The 27731-nt window shown below is 34.1% G+C and overlaps 1 pseudogene; it reads left to right on the plus strand.

Annotated features, from left to right (window-relative positions):
* Positions 1–27156, plus strand: part of LOC149743865 (T-box transcription factor T-like) — a 142186-nt pseudogene extending 115030 nt beyond the window's left edge.
* Positions 27157–27731: the final 575 nt, after the last annotated feature.

Below are 27731 nucleotides of genomic sequence, written 5' to 3' on the forward strand. Positions count from 1 at the left end.
TCTTGGTCACTGTAACTAGAAGTTTGTCAATTTTATTGAACTTTTCAAAGAATATGCTTTTATTTGCATTGATTTTTTTTAATTTTTCTATTTTCAATTTCATTAATTTCTTCTCCATTCTTTATTACTTCTTTCTACTTGCTTTGGGTTTAGTTTTCTCTATTTTTCTTTAAAAATTTCTTAAGATGGGGCTTCCCTGGTGGCGCAGTGGTTGAGAGTCTGCCTGCCGATGCAGGGGACACGGGTTCGTGCCCCGGTCCGGGAAGATCCCACATGCCGCGGAGCGGCTGGGCCCGTGAGCCATGGCCACTGAGCCTGCGCGTCCAGAGCCTGTGCTCCGCAACGCGAGAGGCCACAACAGTGAGAGGCCCGCGTAACACAGACACACACACAAAAAATTTCTTAAGATGAAAAATTAAATTATTGATCTGAGTCATTTCTTATTTCCTAATATAAGTATTCAATACTATAAATGACCCTGAAAGCACTGCTATAGCTGTATCCCTCATATTTTGATGTGTTGTATTTTTATCTGTATTTCATACAGACTATTTTTTCATTGGTTTTAGACTTCCCCTTTAACCCTGGGTTATTTAGAAAGGGGATGTTTAATATCTAAAGATTTGAGAATTTTTTAGATTTATTCCTGTTTGACTTATAGCTAAATTCTATTATGCTATTAAAATGTAGCTATGATTTCTACTCTTTTAAATTGTTTGAGATATTTTTATTGGCTTATTATATGGTCTATCTTGTTGAATATTCATATGTCTTTGAAAATAATGTGTATTCTACTGTTGGGTGAATTCTATAAATGTCAATTAGGACTATTTGGTTGATAGTGTTCAAATCTTCTATACTCTTACTGTCTTTCTGCCTATTTGTTCTATCAATTACTGGGAAAGGATTTTTGATGTCTCAATTATAATTTTAGAACTGCCAACTTGTTTTACTAACTTCCATTTTTGTCTCATTTATTTTGATGCTCTGTTATCAGTAATATATATATATATTTATGGTCATTATGTCTTATTGGAGAATTGACCCTTAATGATGATATACTGTCCCATTTTATTCTGGATAGTATTCCTTGTTCCGAAGCTGGCTTTTTCTGATATTAACATAGCTATTCAAGGTTTTGGGGGATATTTTCATGGCATATCTTTCTCCATCTTTTTACTTTTAACTTATCTTTATCAGTATATATTAACTGCATTTCTAATAGACACAGTAGAATTGGATCTTGCTGTCTGATCGAATCTGACAATTGCATTCTTAAGAAAGTTATATTTAAGCCATTCATAAGTAACGTGATTATGGATATCGTTGGATAAAAACTTTACTAAATTGCTAGCTGTTTTGTATTTATTTAATTTATTATATACTCTTGCTTTGCCTTCTTTTGCATTAAATAAACATTATATAGTATATCATTTTACCTCCACTATTGACTTATTACTTATACATCTCTTATAAAGTTTGTAGTAATTTCCTGCTAATTTAAAATATACATTGTTATATTTTTAATGAATATACCTTTAATTAATCAGGTTGTACCCTCAAATGATTGTTTCACCTATCATATAAGCTCGTTAAAACTGGCCTTAATATACCCTAAGGCCAGTAGTGTCACTGTTCTTTCTGATTAAAGCTTTTGTCTTGTGGTGGAAATAAGGAGGAAGCATCAGGATGCATATACTTGTCCCACCCACATGACTGTGTTCCCCTCTCCAGTCTGTATCACCATAGGCACTTCTTAGTAGATTTTTCAGACCCTTTGCTGTGAGAGGCCAATGGGGTTCATGAAAGAGTCCTTCAGGGCATGCAGACTCCTCCAGTTTCTTCAGTGCAGTGTTGTTTCACATGGCATTGCCAGCCTGCAATCATCCTTCAAGTGTCTGCTCTTCTAGCATCCTACCAATTCTGTTTTGTTTTGTGTTGTTTTAAGAACGTGTTTTTTTCTGTATATAGCAGTACTATTGTATTATTTGGAACATTAGTCTTCTCTTAGATGTCACTTTCTAAGAAAGACAACTTCACATCTGACTCTGACAAACTGTAAATTCTTAAGTATGTATTACCTGCTTGAATTGTCACATAATAGTAAATGTTACACTGAAAATATTTTATGATGAAAGACCTTTGGAATAAAATACCCTTGGAATATTGTAAACAAAGTTTTAACATATTAAACAGGGAACTTTTTAAACAGAAGTACTTAGTAAGTTTCTCACAACTTGACATAACCTTAAATACATACCCTACTTAGAATGATTGCTTCTATCATAGAACAGTCCTATGCTGAGATCTATACCATTATTGAAATAGCTGAAAATCAATGTGTTATTGGGAGATATATAGCCAGGTGTATATTCACATTGTCAGTATGCTTTATAATAAATGCTCAAGGACTTAAAATTATTATAGCTAAGTGATTTGCCCTTGACATTCAGGGATTACTGTTATGTATTTTGACTCTTGCATTTTATATAATAGTAAGTTCATTTGGCTCAGAGCCCTAAATGTTTCCAAATGACTACAGTTTTTTCAATGCCAGCAGTTTGGAAAATAATTGCTTTGAATCTCATTTGTTTTTTATTACCCATCATCTACACTATGCCACCCAGACAAGAGAACAGTGAAGTAAAAAAACATTGTTGATTATTTTGTTACATTACAAAGTCTTCCCATTAACGTATATTGATATGGAGTTTTTTTAAGTGCAAGGACTAAGATCACTGAAAGTACAAAATAACATGCCTTAAATTTTGTTGTTTCTGGTAGATAGGCTCTGCTATAGAAATGCTGATTTGAAGGATAGTCACAAAAAGTCACAAAGCCAGATATGTAAATTTTACATGGATTAGAATATATTAGCTCAAATTTAACTTAATCCTAATTTTAGAAAAGCTACAGAACTTAACAGATAGTCAAGTTAAAAGCTTATTTATTATAATTTGTGATAAGACAAAAGATCATATATTCATACCATTCCACACTTCACAATATATAGGGCATGGAATTTCTAACACTCTTGATATCTTTGGCTTAATCCCATAAAGTTAACATTAAAAACTTCAATAGTTTTTGAGAAAGATTAACAATTTAAACAAATATTACATATGGTTTAGGATTTACTAAATGAAAATTGAAATTCCATTCTGAAATGTAGTGATTATTGATTTCTTCAATCCACATAAAATTAATTTCAGGACACCAAGGCACAGTTCGGTCAGATGAGCACAAATTTCCTTATTTTCTCTGTTCAATGTTAGACAAGAAATATTCAAATATAAACCATGCTATCTTCTGTCTGATGATAGTGTGTCAGATACAATGGTGTTCATCAACCCAGTCTATTCAGCCCCACTGTTTTCCTAGTCTTCTTTCGTCTAAGGAAAGCAATGTAGCATGGTTCCAACAATTAGATGGAAACAAGTCACTGAGTTGAGCTTTTGGGAATGTTTTGAAGAATGGTGAGGCTCCATAGGCAGGCAGTTATGCTTTTGCCCTTAGGCACTTTATGTTTTTTCCACCCTTTCTTCTTCTTTATGCTTGGAATAATGGCAGGTTGTTAGAAGATTATCAACCATACTATGAATGGGAGAATGGAATCCACATGCTAAAAATGGCGAAGCAGGAAGATAGAATGTACCTGGGCCTTCAATGGCATTGGTCAGAAGCTGCATGTTTAAGAAAAACTTATAACAGCAACAAAACAACTAAGAGAGAAGAGGAGGATGAGAGAGAATGAGAGAGAGAGAGAGAGAGAGACTTAGAATGAAGAATGTTCTTTTATGTTTTTCTCCCTTGTTTGTACTCTTTCTTTGAAAAAGAAAACCATCATAGGATAAAGTGCTAAAAAAATGCTCAATATTTACTTAACTTATTCAATATGCTTTCCAGAAGGAAAAAAAAAATCATTACATGAAGTGGTTGACAGAACTGTAAAAATATCTCCCCAAGATTTTTTGTTTCCTAGCTGTTCAGTAAAGCACTGATACAGATACTGCTGAGAAGAGTCTTTCACATGGAATTAAGGTTACTAATCAGTTGCTTTCTATTAGGAAGGTTATCCTGGATTACCTGAGTGGACCTAATGTAATCATATGAGCCCTTAAAAGCTAAAGAGGAAGACAGAATCATCAGTCAAAGAGATGAAGCTTGAGTGACTTGAGGCATGAAAGGGACTTGACCCACTCTTGTTGGTTTGAAGATGGAGGAATGGGGCCAGGAGCCAAGGAAGGCTAGCAGCCTCTAGAAGCTGAGAAAGATCCCTGATGTCTAGCCAACCGGCAATACCAGCAAGAAAACAGGGACCTTAGCCCTACAACCACAAGGAAGTGAATCCTGCCAATCACTCACACAAGCCAGGATGTGGATTCTGCCTTAAAGCATCAAGAAAGGAACACAGCCATGTAGACACCTTGATTTTAGCCTTCTGAGACCCAAGGAAGCTAGACTTCAGACTGTGAAGGCACTGTGAGATAATGCCTGTGTTAAGTCTCTGAATTTGTGGCAATTTGTTATGGCAACATTATGAAACTAATAATCATAGTAATACAAGAGAACCTGTTTAGAACATTTGCAAAAAATGTCTTGACATATTAACCTTTCAAAAATTACTTTCATCAAATTATAAGGCACAGATCAGAGATCAAAACCCTGAAAAATTACTACTAAGAACTCAGTGTTTTAGTGGAGGCAGGGAAGTAAGGATCATGAGATGCAATCAGGGTAGATAGTGTGTGGCTCTGTGGATGGTCCTTTGTGATTGAGCTTCCAATTGGAAGTTTGAAAAATAAATGCCAAAAAACTACACTACTTCAGAGTTTTCACTAGTGTCAGTTTCTAAAAAATCTTACATGAATTACTATAATTTCAACAAAACATTGATTTTACTAACATTTTATATTGTTGTAATTCTAAGATTTGAACAATAATGTTTACTGTGAAATATAGGAAATTTATAATTATGTGTTTTTAAATTTTTTGCATGTAAAAAGTAGGTTGATTGAGACTATGCAATCCCATCTATTCACTCTTTTTGTGATTATACTGAAGTGCCATTCTCTTCAGAAAAGAAAAAAATATAGAGAGCTCAACTGAAATGAAAGGATTATAGTAGTATGAATTACTCATTCATGTTAGTGATATATTCAATCAATCCAAAATATTAATTGAATAACCATTATATCCAATGATTTTTATACATAAATTTACCTACATTGCCACAACACAATGCATATTTTGAATGCATTTAAATTATTTTGCACACGTACACAAAATAAGACTGCTGATGATTAAATTTCACCTCGAAGTATCTTATTAGGTGATTAAATAGTAGGTGGCACAAAGTACAGTGAATAGTACCAACTATTATTTCATCACTCACTTATAATAAGAAAACATTGAATAGAGAGTCAGCGTTGTATTTATCTGAGTTTCCCAAGCAAACAACAAAATACCTAATACGTAGGAAAATAAAAATGCTGTTGGAGTGAACTGTATGTTAATAGTTACACTATTTAAGCAAGAACATGACCAAGGATAAATGTATAACTGAATAGTTATGTTCTGTCATTTTGATAAAAAATTTCAAAATAACACTAAAAAATCAAGTTTTATTCTCAATTATTTGCTATCTTTCATTCTCTAAACAAATATTACATGAGTACTTGCCATGTAGCAAGTATCCAAGACATTTAGGGAATGGAAACGAGCAAAGAGAGTCTCTGGCTTTAAGAATTTCCTGGACATGTTAGAAAGTTTGCCACATGCAATACCTGAAGATGTTTATTAGAGCTTTATTCGGCATGCAGCAAAGGGCAGAGGAGAAAGTGTTTAACTCAAGGTAAGTTGTTTATCTGCTGGGGGAAAATCAGTGAAATAGCTGAGAAAAACTGTCATGTGATATTATGGTTTAGTTATTCTGAAATGGGAAATAAAAGAATATTTTATACAGAAATATTAAATTATTTTATGGTGTGCAAATTAAATTCTTTGCATTGAGGTTTTTTAAAATGGCAATGTTAATCATGAACTTAAGAAAAAATATAGGTGAAAAAAGAGAAATGAGTTATATTTTTCAGGATTGGGCTGAGGGGAATATATTCCAGGCAGTGGCAACGGAAGATGCAACTTGCAGGGCTGTGAAAACTCATGGAACTTTTGAATGATGACAGGGAATTCAGAGCCAGAGCAGAGAGATCTTGTAGGCAGACAGGGATGAGTCTGAGAAGCAAGCAGGAGTAAGATCAAAAAAGTTCTCAAATATATTGCCAACAATTATTTGACTTCAAGCTAGGCTCTGGGAACTCAATGACATGTGAATTGCAGAGGAATGACCATATTTCCATTTCAGAACAATCACACTGGCAACAATGTGGAGAGTCAGAAGGGAGGCCAGAATGTGAGCACTCAAATGAAGAAAAAATGAGCATGAGCCCAATGCCAGCAGAAATAGGGTGGAGGAGAGGGCTTCAAGATAGGTTTAGGACGTAGAGTCTGTAAGACTTTCTGATTGATCTGAAATGAAGGGGAGGAACTGCCAAAGGAAGATTCAAGGACCACCCCAATTTACTGGTTAGCAAAACTTAACTTATCACACATACTTGTGATAACTATAAACTGAGATTTAAAAAAATCTTATTTATACTTGAATTTCAGAGTTAACCTAAACATTTCCTAATAAAACTTGCCTATAATTATGATTCCTTCTATTTTTTTCCTAATACTCAAAAGCAGTGATTTTACATTTCATGTAATCATGGTATAAGTGGCATGAGAAATACTAATTGCAGAATATTTACTTCAATAAGCCTTTTTCTCATGTGTTTGAATATTTCAAAACATAGTTTGTGACATTAAAGAAAAAATAAAAAAGATATAGTTAATTCTAAAAGGCACCATGAAATGCAAAAGTGCAACCTATACTTAAAAAAACATTAAAACATTGAGTATTTGTCCACATACATTGCCCATTGATTTGCAGCAGCAGTAATTCATGTAAAAGCTATCATGTAATATACATGAGGCTGCTTTTCTACAATCTTGCAGAAAGGATACTTGGAAGTATCCTTTTGTACCAAAACTGGAATCATTTTTCTGATGATAGGGTAAAGTAAGGTGAAGCTTTACATTTCATGAGTAGTCAGTAAATGTAGGTGGGTGAAATCATTTATTCCTTTCAAACAGATCACAAAATGTGTTATTCTTGATGATTTCCAACAATATTATAAGTCCTTGAAGTAGCACATGTATTTGCAGAAAAAAAATATACACATAAGCAAAGCAGGGTGAAAGAAACAAAAATTTACCCATGATCCCAATAGCGATTATATATATATTTGAAAGAGAGAGAGAGAGGATGCTAGCTAACTGACTAGGTAATCAGACTCCCTAAGCAAAGTCTACCATTACAGGGATTCTAGGAATCTAGGGGTGGGCAGGAATATAGTGATTCTAGTACGTCATAGTGCTTAGTCACTGGGGAAGCAGTCTGGCAAGAACACATTGGCCAATCTTGGGGCAGCTGGAGGCTGTCAACCAGCTATCCTTCCTGCAGAAGTCTTCCTTGAATAGAGATGTAAGCAAGACACCTCCCATCCATCCCTTGCTTCATACAGATTCTCTTCTCTGTGCATGAGGTTTGGAAAACAGCTCCTTCATCATTTTCTTTTTAAGCTTTGTATATGCATTTTTCTTTTGAACCAGAATCATTTTTTTAATTAATTTTTTTTTAATTTTTGGCCGTGTCCAGTCTTTGTTGCTGTGTGCAGGCTTTCTCTAGATGCGGCGAGTGGGGGCTGCTCTTCATTGTGATGAGCGGGCTTCTCATTGCAGTGGCTTCTCTTGTTGTGGAGCACAGACTCTAGGCACACGGACTTCAGTAGTTGAGGCATGAGGGCTCAGTAGCTGTCGCTCACGGGCTCTAGAGTGCAGGCTCAGTAGTTGTGGCACACGGGCTTAGTTGCTCCGCGGCACGTGGGATCTTTCCGGACCAGGGCTCAAACCCGTTTACCCTGCATTGGCTGGCAGATTCTTAACCACTGTGCCACCAGGGAAGTCCCTCCTCGGTAGTTCTTGTCCGTGTTTCTGAGGAGAAACTTATGAGAGGTTAGTGAGAAGAGGTACAGACACCATTGCTGCAGGTAGGTTCAGGGTACCATTAATACTCATCCTCTCCCTCCTCAAACACCTATACTAACTTCCTCCTACCCTTAATTATTACCACAGGATTTGGTAGCTTACCTGGCTTTATGACCCAGGATTAGCTATATAATTTTCTGTGTTCAGTGCAAAATGAAATGTAGGCCTCCTTGTTCAAAAATTACTAAGAATTTCAAAACAGTGACAGCAGAGCAATAGACCAAGCAGAGGTTCTTTTAAGTATGGGGCCCTTCATTTGACCTGTGGGACTGCCCAGGTCAAATGCCCATGAATCTGGCCCTGTTGTGGCCCAAACTTAAATTTCTAAAGGGACTGAGACCTTGGTAACCACCCCTCTGTCTGGCTGGGGTTGCTGCATCCATCCACTCACAGGTGCAACTGGGTAAGTTCCAAATTTCATAATGAGAATGCATAATCATTACTGAACTGAGCATGAGGAATTGGATTAATATCAAGATTTTAGGTGTGGAAATGGTAAATAGGAGCTTAGAATTCACTAAATTATAAAACTGAAGAATGTTTCAATGTTTATGCCAGTTGAATGGTATTCTTTTAACAATGTTACTTTGTTTTCATATGTGATGGGAACCTCCTAATTCTTGAAAAGACCTGTGACTTCTGAAAAAAATAAACAATATCTTGAAGTTTTGTGACTTCACACCTACTTTATAAACTAATTGAGCTGAAGATTGGTGTTTAAAATTCTTGTGTTCTCGAGTGGACAGCTTGTGAAAAAAATTGAGGAAAAAATAATACTTACTGGAAAATAAGAAATTTATTTGGTAAAGTATAAAAATATTCTATTGGAGAAGTGAATATGGCCTGTGCATTACTTATTAATAATAATAAATATTTACAAAGCACCTTCTAGGCACTAGGAAAAGTTCTAATTGCTTTCCATTTTTTTTATTATATGATAAATGCCCCCATTTTATGGATAAGGAAACAGAATAAGTAAATATAGGTAAAAATTTAAGAGTTACAGTCTTAATCAGTTTTTTAAATTAATTACAAATTAATAAAATTCATGTTCTGGTATAAATTAAATTGTGTTTTGAATCATTTACTTTTTAAAATTTTGTTTTAATTTTACTTAAAGAGAAAAAATATACTCACTCCTGAGTTTGATTAGAGAGAAAAGTGGTCACATTTCAGGAACTAGGTAATATATGATCTTTACATACAATGCCAGCACCCAGGAAGAGACTGCCTATTATAAGTTGTTTTTTCTCAAAGTAACAGCTTTATGGAAATATAGTTTACTTACCATACATTTTACCACTTTAAAGTGTGCAATGTTTAGCATTAGTGCTTAAGTGTTCATTGTTTGGTATATTCACAGAGTTCTGCAAGCATCGCCACTATCTCATTTTGGAATATTTGCATCACCCCAGGAAGAAATCCTTTAGCAATCTCTCCCCTGTCCTTCCTCTTCTTAACTCCTATTAAACTCATAAGTTTTTCAAAATTGAAAAAAGTCACATTGAATCTTAACGTGAGGCCCCATTTTTTGTTTGTTTGTTTGTTTTTAAGCTGTGAGAGACTTATTTGTTTGAAGTTGATGATAATTTTGTTTTTAAGAGATTTACAATGCCAAATTACTGAGTGTTTGATAGTAATGTTAATTTAAATGTGTTACACTAGATATAACAAAATTCAGATTTTTCCTTATGTAGTATGTTTAAGATGGGTTGCTTGTATATTTTAACCCCTTAACATGACTCTGCATTGAATTTCTATGGTAACCGCATTTCTGCAAAAGCATAAAAACATTCAGAGGCTGTGCCCTCTCTCTCCTTTTCCTGTTGCCTTTCAGATCAGGAGAACATGTCTCTCCAGAAGTCACTGGAATGCCCTACATACATTTATTATTATTGCTATTTCCATCCCCCAAATTAATATCAAAACTACCATGATAGATTTGTAAAGAAACCATTTAGGACTACTCATGAGAAAGAAAATTATCTTGGATAATGACAGAAAAGAAAAAAAAAATACAGTTAGAGGATAGGAAGTCAAATTCAAACTGTTTGGCCTAATCCTGAATGTATCATTTTCATTATATAGTCAACTTCTGCTGTGACTTTATGGCTTAATGATATGATTATGCCCAGTTGATGATGAGTAGCTCTGGTCATAGGATCACCCGAAATCCTAGTCATGTTTAAATAGAACATAGTGGTATGTGAGAAGCTCTTACTCAAACTAAGAGTAATTTACTGTCACAGCAACCAAGACTTTGTCCCCCAACTTCAATTAGGCTATGATGTTTTATCATAATATTTCATTCCTCTCAGATTTCCTATCTTTTGTTATAGGACCAGATGGTTTCACTGGTGAATTCTACCAAATATTATAAGAAGTCATACCATTCCCTCTCAAACTTCTCCAAAACATAGATGAGGAAAGAACACTTTGAAATTCATCTTACAAGGCCATCATTACCTGATACCAAAGCCAGACAAGGATATACAAAAAAATTAAATTACAGGTCAATATATGTGATGAACATAAATGCAAAATTACCCAATAAAATATTAGTAAATCAAATTCAACAGTACATTAAAAGGATCATACACCATGATCAAGTGGGCTTTGCTTCTGGGATGCAAGGACGGGTCAACACTTGCAAATTAATCAATGTGATTCACCACATTACAAAATAAAGGATAAAATCCTGTGATTATCTTAATAGATGCAGAAAAAGCATTTGACAAATTCAACATCTTTTCCTAATAAAAAACTCTTAACAAAGTGGATATAGAAGAAATTTATCTCAACATAACAAAGGCCCTATATAACAAGCCCACAGCTAACATCACAATCAGTGATGAAAAGCCGAAAGCTATTGCTCTAAGATCAGGAACATGACAAGAATGCCTGTTCTCACTATTATTTAACACAGTACTGGCAGTCCTAGTCAGAGCAATTAGTCAAGAAAAAGAAATAAAAAGCATTCAAATCAGAAAATAATAATTTAAATTGTCTCTGCTTGCAGATGATATGATATAATATTTATAATAGACTTCACCAAAAGACTGTTATAACTAATAAACAGTTTCAGTAAAGTTGCAAGATACAAAATCAATATACAAAGGTCAGTTGTGTTTCTATACACTAATAATACCTATCAGAAAGAGAAATTAAGAAAACGATCTCATTTACAATTGCATTAAAAAGAATAAAATACTTGGTAATAGGTTTGTTCAAGGAGGTGAAGGATTTGTACACTCAAGAATTGTTCCAGATTGAATGTTGAGCATCTTTTCATGTACCTGTTGGCCACTTGGGTGTCTTCTTAGGAAAATGTCTACTTAGTTCTTCTACCCATTTTTTAGTTGGAGTATTTTGTATTGAGTTGTATGAGTTCCTTAGATATTCTGGACATTAACCCTTTACTCTGTATATGGTTTGCAAAAAATTTTCTCCCATTCTGTAGGTAGCCTTTTCATTTTGTTGATTGTTTCTTTAGCTGTGAAGAAGCTTTTTAGTTTGATATAGTCCCACTTGTTGATTTCTGCTTTTGTTGCTTGTGTTTTTGGTGTCAAATCCAAAAAATCATTGCCAAGATCAATGTTAAGGAGCTTTCCCTACATGTTTTCTTCCAGACGTTTTATAGTCAGGTCATATGTTGAAGTGTTTAATCCATTTTGAGTTAATTTTTATGAGGAGTATAAGATAGAGGTACAATTTCATTTTTCTCCATGTGGTTATCCAGTTTTCCAGACACCATTTGTCGAAGAGGGTATTCTTTTCCCAGCAAAAGAAGGTATCAAAGAGGTATCAGCACTTCTGTCATTATTGCAACTTTACTCAGAATAACCAAGATATGAAAAAACTTAAGTGTCCATCAATGGATGAATAAATAAGATGTAAAATATATATGTATGTATATATATATTTATATTATATTATAATTAATATAATATATATATATATATAATTCAGCCATGAAAAAAAATGAAATTCTGCCATTTACAACAACATGGATGGACCCTGATTTATTATGCTAAATGAGCTAAGTCAGACAGAGGAAGATTAAATGCTGTATGATATTACTTATTTGTGGATTCTAACAAAGATAAACTTGTAAAAACAGAGAGTAGAATAGTGATTACCAGGGGCTGAAGGTTGGGGGATTGGGGAGATGTTATTTAAGGATACAAACTTAAAACTAGTAGATAAATAAATCCTGAAGTTCTAATGTAGAGCATAGTAATTATAGTCACCAATACTGTATTATGAACTTCAAATTTACCAAGAGACTAGATCTTCATTCTTCTCATCACAAAGAAAGAAGTGATAATTACATGACACATTAAAGGTATTAGGTAACACTATGGTGGTAATCATATTGCAATATATAAATGCATCAAATCAACACATTGTACACCTTAAAATTACACAGTGTTATATGTCAATAGTATCTCAATTTAAAAAAGAAAAAAAAGTAATTGGTTGAATAATTTAGTTATCAGAATTGATGTATGTGTAACTTTACCACCTCAACGTGAAGCCCTGATTTCTGTCTAGTCTAAGCTTCAGAATTCAGTTTTACAATTGTAAATTAGAAATGAGGATTCTGAAAAGTCCTACACATAAATCCATGTAGATACATATAGCACGTGCACACACACACACACATCATACTTTGTGTATTTATTTTGAATAGAAAATGGAATAAGCAGGTGAGTAGTTTCAAAGTTGAAGATTTATTCATTTTTGGAAATTTTAAGGTAATTTTAGTCAGTTTGATATAAATATCAATATACTATATGTTGGCTGCCATTGGTCTAAAAATCTACCAGATCTTCCAGCTCCATGCTACTAACAATATCTAGTACTGTTGTGAGCTGAATTGTGTCCCCCCAAAAGATATATTGAAGTCCTGAACCCAGGCACCTGTGAATGTGACCTTATTTGGAAACGGGGTCTCTGCGATTTAACCAACTTAAGGTAAGGTCATATTGGATTGAGGTGGGCCCTAAGTCCAATGACTAGTGTCCTTATAAGGAGAAAGAGACACAGAGAGGTAGACACGCAGGGTAAAGGGCCATATGATGGTGGAGACAGAGGTTGGAGGGATGAAACTTCGAGTAAAGGCACGCCAAGTATTTGCCAATGATCATCAGAAGTTAGGGAGATGCAATGAAGGATTCTTCCCAAGAGTCTCCAGAGGGAGCCTGGCACTGCTGACACATCAATTCCAGACTTCTAGCCACCAGAACTGTGAGAAAATAAATTTCTGTTGCTTTAAGTCATATACTTGTAGTATTTTGCTATAGCAGCGCTAGGATGTTAATACACATACTATATACAGTAGTAGATAGTAGATTGGCCAGTGATATTCCAACTGGGTAAACATTTCTTTGACATGTTCTTACACAGATGGGCATTCACCATACCTTAATGACTTGCAATTTATAATTTTGCTTCTGTGACAGACCCATGATATGAACTTTGGAACAACAACAACAAACAAAAAGTACTGGGTGAAAGAACAGTATTGTTTCTCCTGAGAGACAATTAGAAACTGGTTTCAGACAGGCTGGAAGTAGAGAATGCAAATTTTCTGTTAAAAATCAGTGGAATAAAAGCATTTTATTTCAATCTCATCTTTTCGACCCCTGTCAAATGCCTAAAAGAACAAAAGAATAGTAGAAAATTCAAGATTTAATATAATAGAAAAAAAACCCTTCAATATACAAATAGAATTATACTAGCCAAAAAATGTGAAATATTAACCTAAACAAGAGTGCATGATATTTATTTTCACAAACTTCCTCAGTCTCCAAGATATTTGTACATTTCCAAAAAAAAATTAAGTATCTTATTCTGCATAATCTCTACAAAATGACAGTTAAGACATCAAGAGTTATAGGAAGGCTCTGGGTACTGTGGAATATATCCTGTTGGGACCCAGATATTTGCGACAGAAAAGCAGATACCTGGCAAATAAAAAACAAATAAATAATAAAAATAAATAAAACCATCTGTACACTTTCTTTCCTAGCCTGAAAGTTACTTCACTGAGAGCTGAATAGAGGAGAGAAGGAAAAGCATTGCCATAGACTAAATGTTAGTACCCCCATTCATATGTTAAAACTTAATTTACAGTGGGATGTCATTTGGAGGTGGGGCCTTTGGTTGGTGATCAGGTCATAAGGGCAGATCCCTCATGAATGAATGACACCAAACCTGCTGGCACCTGATCTTGAATTTCCCAGCCACCGGAAGTGTGAGAAATAAGTTTCTGTTGTTTATAAGTCACCCAGTCTACGGTAATTTGTTATAGCAGCCTGAATGGGCTAAGACAGGAATAGAGGAGGCAATCCATGATTTTATAAGTTGAGGGGTGCTCTGGATACTCTAGCTTTCAATATGATGGGCTCTCAATATTACACTTTCCTTTCTGCACTTTCTTCTGTACTTTTGAGGGATAAACATGCAAGCCACATATTTCAGACAACCTAGCTTTCTGAATTTCTCTTGGTTTCTGCCAATTGGAGGCACTAGATGGAATTTAGAAGGAAGAAAGAAGAAACAGAATATTACTTTGCTATTTCAGTTTCTTTCAGCACCTAGGGGCTGTGACAGTAGCAGGACCATAACGACAAAAGAAGGCATCTTGCTCATGGTCTTCTTGGCATGGAACCTCCATTCTAGGAGAAGAGCATGCAGGGGTGGAGGCAAAGAAAGGCAGACCAGCTCTACAATATACAAAAATTTATTGAATTAAATGCTCGCGAAATGGGTGAATTTTATAATATTTAACCTATATTTTATAAAGCCGTTTTTTTAAAGGTGATTTTAGGCAGCAGTGAATGTCAGCAACTTTGAGAGTAATTTAGCAGCAATGGTAGAGTGGGCTCCTGGTTTTTGCTTAATAGCAAAATACATTTCTAACATAGCAGACACAGAGAGCTTACCCCTCATACTGTCAGCAGCTCTGGGGCGAAAATGGTCACATGAGCTGTAGCCTAAGGCAGTGACAGTTTCTTGATCTATGAAGAACAACCCTCCTCTTCCCCTAACGCCTTTAGACATTCCATCACTCTAGTCACCCGTGATCAGCTATAAATTTCCCCATCCTTAAATACTGAATGGTTTTCACATCTGCCAAATGTACGCTGAATACCAAAGAAGATTTTTCTGTCACCCAAGCAATTTGTTGAGGAAAAGTTTGGAGTCAACACCTCTGAATCCACGCCCCAGATAGTCCCAGTTACCATAGTTGTCAACATCTCTGGCAAGCAGCAAAAATAATTCAAAGATGGATCATACTTAGAAAGGAAATGATATGTGCTCTATGCGCAAAACATTTTTCTTTAAATCAGTAAACGGTCATTTCTGATAAAAAGATGGTTACAGTAAAACAAAGGAATGAAAGAAATGCTTCTCATTATTCTCACAGAATTTATAGATAATATCATCTTTATAAGTAATAAGTGAAATTTGAACAATGAGAAAAAAGTATTCCAAAGAGACTTTATAGGATGTCCAAAGAATATAGAATTGAGTTGCAAAATGTCACAATATGACAAAAAATGAAAAGCCAGTGTAGAGAATAATGCCCATTATAGGTGGAAAAAGTTAGATGTTTGTAAGTAGTTATGAGGGTGACTCAGAGAGAAAGAAAGAGAGGGAGGGAGGGAGGTGGAGCAGGGAGAGAGAAAGGGGAATGTAAACATGATCACAGAAGGAATGTTAGACTTTAAAAAGGTATATCTAACATGCATTATTGATATTTTTAAGAAGAACTAAGCAAATGAAAATATAGAAAGAGTCTAAAGTATAATTTTTTCAACATTTTTCTGAAATAAAAACAAGTTGAATGTGTAGACTGAAGGGGCTCATAGATTTCCAAGAAATAATGAAACCTAACATTCATACCTACCATTCCAAATCAAAGCATATTCTGGTAAGGATGTTAAAATTCAGGTACAAAGAAAGAATCCTAGGAGTAGGAGGGGAAAAAATCATGCCCCCTACTAGTGTGAGATATCAAGATGGATTCGACATCTTCACAGTAATATTCATGCAAGGAGACAGTTTGATCAGTATCTAAAATATACTGAGAGGAAGAATATGTGATGCAAGAATTTTATAATCAGCCAGGTAATCCTTTGATTTTAAAGAAAACTTTTGAGTAAAAAGGAAAAGGGTGCACGAAGTTATGCCATTTATGAATAACAAGGTCTGAAACTCCTAGGGGACAAGGTTAGGCAGTGATAAAGAAAGAAAAGGGAGAAAATGGAGCTGAAATCAACTGATTAGGTGATGAGAACTAAAGGATATTTTTTAAATTGACAGAGTAGACACCCATGCCAACCCACCCCCACTCCTGCCCAAATACGTTAAGATTAATTTTTATTTAATGAAAGTGACAGAAGCGTGAGATGGTCACATGATCAGAGCAAAGGTAGCGGGAATATTCAGCCAGCCTCCTTTGGGTTGCAGAGTCTGTTAATTTTGACTCTGTTCTCATGTGAGGACTCTTGTCAATACGCAAAGCTCATTTTTTCTAAGCTCAAAGCTTTTTCAGAATCAAGTCACCTAACACCATTCAGAAAGAACTTTAAGCAGCATCTATGTCCTTCCTGTGAAATATTTATGAGCAACTTGGATTCTGACTTTCCTGTCAAACCCACCAAAGCCTAGTCTACATTCTCTTTTAAGGACATGATGGATGTTGGAAGTGGAAATCCTGTTTATCCCCAGCCCACATCTATCTTTCTATTTTTTTCTATTTCTATAGATGATAGATAGAGAATAGAGATACAGTTAATTTCTCACCGAGCTTATTAAAAAATCTATGTTCTTACAAGATGTTACTTATATTATTTCATTTGATTTCCCCAATACTGTTAATAGTTGGCATCATAATTCCCATTTTACAGCATAGAAATTTCAATTCCATTAGGTTAAATCAATTTGTTCTAAATTACACAGAAATTCAGTTTTGTGTCTGGTATTCGAAGAATCTCTTTGTACTTCCCCACCACCCCTTACTGTAGTTGTAAAATTCACCTATTGGCAATCACATATGATAAATGATCATATGATTCCAGAGAATAAATTACAAGTGTTAAACTTAAAAATAATGTCTTGTTAGTTCCCTATCCCCCCATCTTTAATGACAGAAATCACAGATCTTGTTCGTGAGGATCACAGTTTTTGAAGTAAAATACTGGATTTTTATTTCTATTGCTATGACGGTATTATTATAGTAATACCAAAACAAGAAAAACACAATACACAAAAAGAAAACTACACACCAATTTCCATCATAAAATAAATGTAGAAATCCTTAGCAAAATATTAATAAATAGAATTAGCAATATATAAAAATAATTATACACCATTACCAATTGATATTCATTCTCAGCATGTAAAGCCAGTTCAATATTCAAGAATTATCAATGTAATTTACCCAATCCTAAAGAAAAAAAAAATTGCATGGTCATATAATTCAATGCAGAAAAAGGGTTTGACAAATTTCACAACCATTCATGTTGTAAAAACAACAAACGAACAAAAAGCTCTCAGAAACATAGGAATAGAGAATAACTTCTTCCACTTGATAAACAGCATCTATGGAAATCAAAAACAAAAAGAAAACCAAAACCAAAATTCCCAAAGTTAACTTATACTTAATGATGAAAGACTGAATTATTTCCCTCCTCAAGATCAGGAACAAGGCAAGGATATTCACTCTCACCGCACTCATTTCACATAGTATGAGGTGTTCTAGCAAGTTCAGTAAGGCAAGAAAAACAATTAAAAGACAGATATGTAGGTAAGAAAGAAATAAAATTGTCTCTATTCGCAGATGATATGATTATATACAAACTGAAGTCTAGGAATACACATATACTCAAAAAATACCCTTTTAGAATTAATAAGTTAAGCAAGGATACAGGATATAAAACAAACATAAAATATTAATTGTAAACCTATTTGCTAGGAATTAACTATGGGCAGTGAGATTTTTATAATCACTCAAAAATGAAATATAGAAATATATCCAAATAATCAAATATTTACAAGACTTGTCATCAAAAACTATAAAATGCTCATGAAAAAAATCAAAGAGGTTCTAAATAAATGGAAGACATTCAGTGTTTATAGATTGGAAGCTTCAGCTTGGTAACTGTTAGTTTTGCAAGGGCCATCATAACAAAATATCAAAGGCTGGGTAGCATAAATAAAATAAATATATTTTCTCACAATCCTGGAGGCTTATTAAAGTCCATGATCAAGATGTCAGCAGGGTTTTATTTTGCCTAAGGCTTCTCTTCTTTTCTCCTAAATGGCCATCTCTTCTCTGTGCCTTCAGAGTCTTCCTCTATGTGTGTCTGTCCTAATTGCAAATCAGGTTGGATTAGAGCCCATCTTAATTACCTCATTTTAATTTAAATACCTCTTTAAAGACCATATCCCAAATATAGTCACATTATCATACTGTTAAGTCTGGGGGGTTAAGACTTCTACACATAAATTTTGGGGAGAGTCAATTTAGCTCATAACAGTAAGGATTTCAATTATGCCAAAATTGATATATAACTTTAAAACTATTCTCATCAAAACATCAGCAAGAATTTTTGTATAGACCAGATTATTTAAAAATATATATGGAAAAGAACAAAGGAACTAGAAGAACAAAAAGAATTTGGAAAATGAAGAATATAGTAGAAGAAGCCAGTCTACCCAATTTTAAGCCTTATTTTTTATCTTTATCTTTTTTTATTACTGCTTTATTTATTTTGGAGTATAGTCACTTTACAATATTTTGTTAGTTTCTACTGTACAGCAAAGTGAATCAGCTATACGTATACATATATCCTCTCTTTTTTGGATTTCCTTCCCATTTAGGTCACCACAGAGCACTGAGTAGAGTTCCCTGTGCTATACAGTAGGTTCTCATTAGTTATCCATTTTATACGTAGTATCAATAGTGTATATATGTCAATCCCAATCTCCCAATTCATCCTTATACTATCTTTAGTAATCAAGACTGTGTGGTGTGAGTGGAGGAATAGACACATAGGCCAATAGAAGAGAACAGAAAATCCAGAAATAAACTCACAAATATGCCCAAATGAGTTTTGACAAAAGTGAAAGGAACAATTCAATGGAGAAAAGATAGCCTTTTAAACCAATGGTACTAGAGTAATCTGATAGGTTAAAAAAAAACTGGGCCTTGACTTGTCACACATCTTACATAAAAATTAGTATTCTGGTTGTGATATTGTACTATAATCTAAGATGTCACCATTGAAAGAAACTGGGAAATGAGTACATGAGACCCCTCTGCATTATTTCTTATTACTGCTAATGAACCTACAATTACTTCAAAATGAAACTTTTTAAAAAATTTAAATAAAACATTTAAATCCTAAATAAGATCAATAGTCTGAATGTTGATTCATAGTAAAGCCTTTGTCAGTTTGGTGCTTGTGCTATCAACAGCAAGGCAGACTGCTATGATCAGGTGAAAAAAAGAGATTACTGTGTGTAGCCTCTCATCCTATAATACCCCACTTGAGTTCAGACCTAAATAGAAGAGAGTCCTATTTACCAATCAGCTGGGGGAACACATACTGTCTATATATATGTATATATTTCATTTTTAGGAGATTAAAGAAATTCCTAAGCTATAAAATCAAAACTATAGTGCTTAGGACTCAGAATGTTATTTGCTAACTTCAGAGTTTATGAAGATCTTTCATTATGAGCTTAAGGGAAGAAAAGAAACTAATATGTAAATTAAGCAAAAGAAAGTTATAATAAAAGAAAAACAAAGAGAAAACCCAACAGAGAAGGTAATAAAATTCCAGTGGAGATCATTACAGGTACTTTTTAGAAATAAAGGTAGTAGAACATAATGATAAGCATGATTTAGAACTGAAAAATGTTGAGAATAAAAGCAGTACATGCAATTTTTAAATGGCCAATATAACCTCCAAAAATGACAGAAACTGAGGATGGAAATTATTTTCCAAATATAATTTTAAATGATTTTTTACCAACTGAGGAAATCCTTTCAGCCTAACATTCTCCCCCAAAGGGCATTTTGATTTGAACTCCTAAAGATGGGAAGATAATTGGTATTTTATTGCTCAATATGTTTGCAACCATAATGATGAAAATATTGTTTATTTACTTTCAATTTTGAGTCAATCTTCAGGCCACGGAAAGAAGATGCTATGTTTAAGGATGGAATGAAAATCCAAGAGCTATGATAAAAATGTAACTTACACAAAGCAGATTGTGAAGAATATTGGGTAGAGAAACAAGGGCATTAAAATTGTCATATAAAGTATGAAAACTGAATTAAAGGACTATAGAAAAATGATTGAGTTTAATTACATTGTTTATACTAAAGATAATTGACAGAAAAACCAAAACAATAACATAATTGACTAAAACAGTTGGAGAAGAGGACCTGAGTGAGTTAAATATTTATATTTGATATTGGGGGAATAATAAATGTTATCTGATATTAATAAATTCAGAAAATATATATTGTTTGAGAAGGGAAATAACCAAAATATAAACAATTGTGAAGAACTTGTCTGGAGAGTAGACTTAGAAGTGAAGAAGTGATCTGACTCTGTTGATATTTAATATAAAACATTCTTTAACATGTGATTTTTTTAATGAGCATATATTACTTGATAAAACCAAATACTTTAAAACTACAACCCTACTTACTTATAAGTGATAGTGATTTATATGATACGAAGGTGCTTATTGTTGAATTGATATGAAAAAATTTAGAATAGAAGCAATTACCAAACTAGAATCATGCATGTAAACATTTTTTCTAGCATTTTTTATGTGTTAAAATGTGTTATTTTTCTTTGCTTTATACTGTTGAATTTGAAATATCACCCACCCAAGGCTCTTCGTTTCTCCCTAGTTACTTGGCTAGCGGCTGCTTCTATTTGCAAGGACATATCATGTGAATTACAAGGAAGTAAAATAATTGGCCTTCAACTAGACTAAATTTTCACCAAGTGGATTATTGTGCCCTGATAATGCCCACAGTCTAAATGACAACACTCAAAACTCAAATGTGTTCTTAATTATAATTTCCAAGTTAGGAAAATTGTGTTTTGTATAAAATATTATTTCATTAAATTAGCCACAATAAAAAATAAGAATCACCTTTCATTGGGAATATACAAGAGTAAGTTTCAAATAATTTTATCATGGAAAGTATTATAATAATCATTTCTAATATTTACAGTTAAGAATCTTAAAATCCTTCTGGCTTTACTTTCAAGAAAAGTCATCAGCAACATTTAAAAATGTATGCTTATGAAATAAATCATCCAATTACTCTATTTCTATGTTTAAATTCCCCAGTTCTTCTGGCAATAGAATATAAGTCACTGAAGCTTTGTTTCCAGTGGAAAGTGGCTGGTACCTCCAATCCTACCCCAGAAACCCACATTTATATAATCTGCAATAATTATCCAGGTATTTTTAGATCACTTCCATGGCTTTAATATTTACTTGTCATGTTACTTATTTTCACAGCTAGGCATCACATCACCCGTCTTTACAAATCAATTTATTACAAATTAAAGGATATAATCCTTCTTCTCTGACTAGTTTTCTACAATTTCTTTTTCCCAGCAACAAATATAATTAAAAATAATAATTGATCATTTGTTTTAACTTGTCAGTAGAACTTACCATTTCCTGGTAAGGACATCTTTGTTAAAATTGGATGATTTTTAAATGTGTCAAAATGATCAAGATAATAAAGGTCTTGAAATATTTGCCTTTTTGAATTTAGAAATGTAAGCTATGACAGAATACAATTTCTTTCTGTAAAACACATACAAAAATGAATAGCACGTTTCAAATAGTTAACTGTTATTTCACAAGGATCATAAAAATTAAATAATTAGATGAGGAACTCTGTTCCATTATTCAACAGGACAATTAGCTCTATCAACATTTACAAGTTTTAAATATAGATTTATAATGCAAATATATTTATAATGTATTTTTATTTTTTATAGTGTATTTTTAAAATCTTCAATTAAAATCAGTAATCAAAAGAATTTAACATTAATGATAATAAAGCATTTATTATAATGTTTCTTTTATTCTTCAGTTATACTATTTCAATACTTTAAATACATGTTCAATTTTATTACCATATTTATGAATTAAAAATCTTAGTTTTGCTTAATGTCCTCCACTAGCAAGAAAACAAAAATTGAATGATACATTTCCATTTACTTATAACTTGAATTCTTTATAAATAATTTTATTTATCAAATATAAATAACTATGATTATAAATATAAGGTTTCAAAAAATGAGAAAAGCGAAGGTACAGTTCATGAATTTGTGCTAATGACAGTTAATTATGCTTAAAATTTACTGTCAATTTGAACAAAAAACTATCACAAAAACAAAGTAGGACATTATATAATGATAAAAGGTCAAATCACCAGGAAGATATAACAATTACAAATATATATTCATGCAACATCAGAGCACCTAAATATATAAAACAAACACTGACAGAATTGACTAGAAAAATAGACAGAAGTGCAATAATAGTAGACGATTTCAACGTCTCACTTTTAAGAATGGAGAGACAGTTACCTTATAGGGAACAATTTTTATGAGTTTTTCTTCTCTCCTTCCCTTATTTATTTTTGCAAATATAAAAAAAAAGCACAAACTGTGAAATAATAAAGAAAAGAAACAGAGATGAAAGAGAGAGAAAGGGGTGGAAGGAAGGATGGAAAGAAGGAAGGAAGGAAGGGAGGGTATCTTACACAAAAGGTGACATACTATACACAGTTTTCTGCAACTTCCTTTTATCACTTAACAATTTATACTCCAAAATATACAATATATAATCCATTTAATCCATTTTGTAGAGATCTTCCCAACTGCTTTGCGCAAGTACATAGTAATCCACTGTGTAGATATATTGCAGTTTATATAACTGTTGGATTTTGGTGTTAGAATTTTGGATTTTGAGGGTGATTTCAATTTTGTTACTAGTACCAATAATGTTACATTGAAGAACATTTGATACATGTCATTTTTTGGATCTTTGGAACAGATTCCTGGAAGAGGGATTGATAGATCAAAGGCCAAATACAGCTATGATTTTGTTAGATATTGATAAAATCTTCTCCATGGATGTTGTCCCATTTTACATTTTGAAAAACAAAATATTAGACTGCTTTTTCCTCCTTAGCCTCACCAACAGAGTGTTATCAAACTTTTCATATATTTCAAATCTTACAGGTGACTAATGGTTTTGGTTTTAATTAGCATTTTTCTCATTATAAAGATTATAATATGAAATATATTTTCTAACAAACATTGTTCCATTGAAAATATGAAACCTACATTTCGATCTGAGTAGCCCAGGGAAGTATCCTGGGTTAATGACATAAGTGGCTATTTAGTTGTAATTAATTAGGTTAATCTGAAACCATCCATTTTACTCAGGACTGCAGTTTAAAGAGATAGGAGAAAGAAAGGCAGAACAGAAGAAAGGGAAGGAAAGATGGAAGGAAGGAAGGAAGGAAGGAAGGAAGGAAGGAAGGAAGGAAGGAAGGAAGGAAGGAAGGGAGAGAGGGAGGAAAGGAGGGAGGGAGGGAGGGAGGGAGGGGTGAATTAAGCTAGGTCTGAATTAAGACAAAAAAATATATGAATAAATGGGAAAGAACTGCTTAAATCAATGTAATTACCCTTGTTTGCTTGAAATCTGTGTTATAGTTTGAAGTCTGTGCCATACCTACCTTGTTAAAAAAACACTAAATTTACCTATTTTGCTCATATTCATGTTTCTCATAAACTCTGACCAGAAATTACAAATTTTAAAGTTTTACCGCATTTCAGCAGTAAACTACGTGCATAACCTCAGAAATGGATTGATGTCTCTTGTTAACACATATTTTGTTCATCATATGCTGGGTAGGAGCTACATATTAGTATATATGCTCAAATTTTTATTGCATTTAACACACCAGAAGGGACATTATACAACTAATAAGAAGTGAAGTCCATATTAAGTTATTTGATCAAATATGTTTCATGAAAACTGCCTAAGAACATCAAAACAATTAGTCAAACCCAAAATTCAATCTGAGTTAGCATTCATATTCAAAGATTTGAATTCAAAAGTAAGTTCAGAGACCAAATATTATATTTTGATTTGTTCTGAAGTGGCCATCTGCCCATATGAAAAAGCTACTGCAACCATCTGGCAGGCAGTTTAAAGAACCAAAATAACTACTCTGTGCAGGTCAGGTTCACAGGCATCTGGGTGTTGACTTGGAAAGCACAAAAAGTAATAATCACAGCACGTGGTACTTTACCGAGTAGCCAGCCAAAAGTGTCTGTCTAAATAGTCAAAAAATTTAGCTGTCATAAGAATCCTTTGAGGAAACTTTATAAATACCTATCAAATTTCAAATATCAGTGGCCAACATTTTTAAAAACACCATAAAGATCTAATAAAATGTTATAGAAAAGTTATAATAATCCTGAGGTACCCATAATTTATATCCTGGCACATTTAAAAATGTTCCTTTTGTTTAAAAATGGGCTTCAAAGATATCAATAGTTTTATTTGTATATTTTATAAATATTTGTGTGCTAGTCAATAGTCTGATTTTTAATTGTTTAAAGCAAATCCAATGCCACAAAGAGCTACTTTAGTCATGACTTGCAGGAGTTCAAGGGGAATATCCTCTTTCTTCACCCCTCTGCCCCTCCCCTACCTTCAAGTCTTCTCCTCACAGGTCTCTGCCTGGGAACTGTGGACCTTTGCTGCTCCTTTTCTTGGAAGAGTGGCTGTTGAAAGGAGTTAAATATGGCTCTTGGGTAAGTAAGTCTGGGTTGGAGGGCCATGAGGAAGGGTCAGCAAGAGGACAATCTCCCTCGGCGTCCGGAACTTGTAGAATAGCCTGCAATAGAGTGGACCACCAACTGAGCTCCTTGAAGTGAGAGCTACAGGCTGGCAGGGAGAAGGGTGACCCCAGTGTCAACCAAGAAAAGTTAGATATGGCTGCACTTCAGAGAGCTCACCAACCAGGTGATGGTCACCAATAACAGCAGGAGGATGCTCCCAGTGCTGAAATTGAGTATGGCTGGCCTGGACCCGAACACCATGTGTTGTTTTATCTTGGATTTTGTGATGGAGAGCAACCACTTCTGGAAGTGTGTGAACAGAGAGTGGGTGCCTGGGGGGTCAGTCCAATTCATATGTGCATATGAAACTTCTTACATAAATAAAAGCTCTAAATTCATATAGTATGAGTTGAGGGTCTACAGGGGATGACTACCAGCCATGGCATTCTCAAGACTCAATGCATATCTGTCAAGGCTTACCAGAAAGAGATTACAGCTCTTAAAACTAAATACAACTCATTTGCAAGGGCTTGCTGTGATGCAAAAAGAAGCAGGGATCACAAAGATAAGATGGAAGAACCCAGAGACAAACAGCAACCTGGGTATTACTAATGGAAGTAGCTTATCCCCGGACTCAGTTCCTCCTATCTGCTGTCAACCCCCATCCTCAGTTTGGAGGTCCTGTCTCACTTTTCTCCACCCATGGCTGTGAAAAATGCTCTATGCTGAGGAACCACAGTTCACACATCCCTGTCCCTGTCCTCAAAGCTGTGCCTAGGACTCCTCCCCACTTGGACAAGCTCATACTTAGCCCATACACTCATTGGAAAAATTCTCCAACCTATTCTGACAATTCATTTGCAAGTTGTCCATGATCTGATCCCATGAACTTAGCCCAGCCTCAGCATGTGTGTACATACTATCATGTTACTCCTGAGCACAACAGGACTGCATCAGTACCCCAACCTGTGGTCAGCTAGCAGAGCACCTTCACACCAGGGTCTCAGACAGCATAGCTACCTAATGGGCTGGGAGTCCAGTCCTTCCCAGTGAACACTATCTTACCCAAATAATCTCAGGTCCCTTCTCCTCAGGATTCTCACTCTATAAGAACCATGTCCTGGCCACAGATATTCCTGACAGCCAATATCACACCTTGGCCTCATAACCTCATGGATATCCCTGTCACCACCTTCCATGTAAACCAAAGCCTTTCCTTAAAATATACACTATTTTTTTTTTATGTCTACCACTTTTACTCAGGATTTGATCTAGGTACAAAATGACAGTCTCATAGGTCAAGAAAGAAAAAAAAATCTTATTAACTTCACTTTAAAATATGAAAAGCAATATATGTTCTGTTGTTCATCAAAAAAATAACCCCACCCATCATCTGCAACACAAGTGTAGTCCTATGTTGTGTTTGTATGCTACAGATGAATTTAAGTATGGAAACAAAACTCAGTTGGACTATTAAATCACCATTACTTGATCATAATAAAATTTTGTTTGCTAAGATCCAGAAACTTATTTGTTTGTGTCTCTTACAGAATATAGAAGATTTGACACACTAGAATTAATAAACTCAACTCGTCTTATTTAGTGAAATAAAAAGCATACTTTCAATTGCATTTCTTGTTTCTTCAGAGTAGTTTTCAGGTCCCTTTTGTGACAGCTATCATACTTATAGTTAAGCTGTTAGGGACAAAATAATAAATTCATAGTTGAGGACAACAGACTTTAACTGAAATGGAAATTTCACTGTTCTGCCCAATAGAATGCGTTTATTTTGAGCATATGTAATTGCCTCTTGTATTGTTAAACATACAATGGCAATATTTTTCTTCTGAAAAAAATAGCCAAAGACAATGAGCAAAACATTTTCTGCAAAATAAAGGCAATATGCAAAAAAAAAAAAAAAAAAGAAACAACAACAGCAAAAAACTAAATACAGTTCTAAAAAGATCTAGTGAGAGGAGTCAGTACTAGAAATTAGTGACAAACATAATCCACTAAAATTTTCAAAATTTACATAGCTCAAATTCTCGTCTTTTGCTAACTTACCGTGCATCTAGAAATATTTATTTTGGAAAATATTGAGCAAACTTCTTTTGCCCAGAATGAAAAACAAAAGAACACATGCTTTCCTTTTCAAAGGAGAGTGATTTTTTTTTTTTTGGCAGTACGCAGGCCTCTCACTGTTGCAGCTTCTCCCGTTGTGGAGCACAGGCTCTGGACACGCAGGTTCATCGGCCATGGCTTACGGGCCTAGCCACTCCGCGGCATGTGGGATCTTCCCGGACCGTGGCACGAACATGTGTCCCCTGCATCGGCAGGCGGACTCTCAACCACTGTGCCACCAGGGAAGCCCTAAAGGAAAGTGATCTTAAGAGCTTATAATTACTTAGTAAAGGTTTTCTGAAGATCAAATGCTTTTTAAATGCCCTTTTTTTGGTAATCTCTAAATTAATTGGAAGCATGTAAAATTGTTCTAAATTAATGATAAAAAAATCAACTTCATATTTTTTAACTGGCTCTTTAAGTTTTATATTAACAAATTGTAGCTCATGATATACCTTAAAATATTCTGATAAAGTATCCAGATTAAGTTCATCCAAAGAAGAGATAATGCATTTCTACATTTGTTTGTGATAA

Source organism: Delphinapterus leucas, unplaced genomic scaffold, assembly GCF_059928025.1.
Source record: "Delphinapterus leucas isolate spDelLeu-1000000601 "Yukka" unplaced genomic scaffold, BTC_Dleu_Yukka2 spDelLeu_asBTCV2_sq64, whole genome shotgun sequence".
Lineage (NCBI taxonomy): Eukaryota > Metazoa > Chordata > Mammalia > Artiodactyla > Monodontidae > Delphinapterus > Delphinapterus leucas.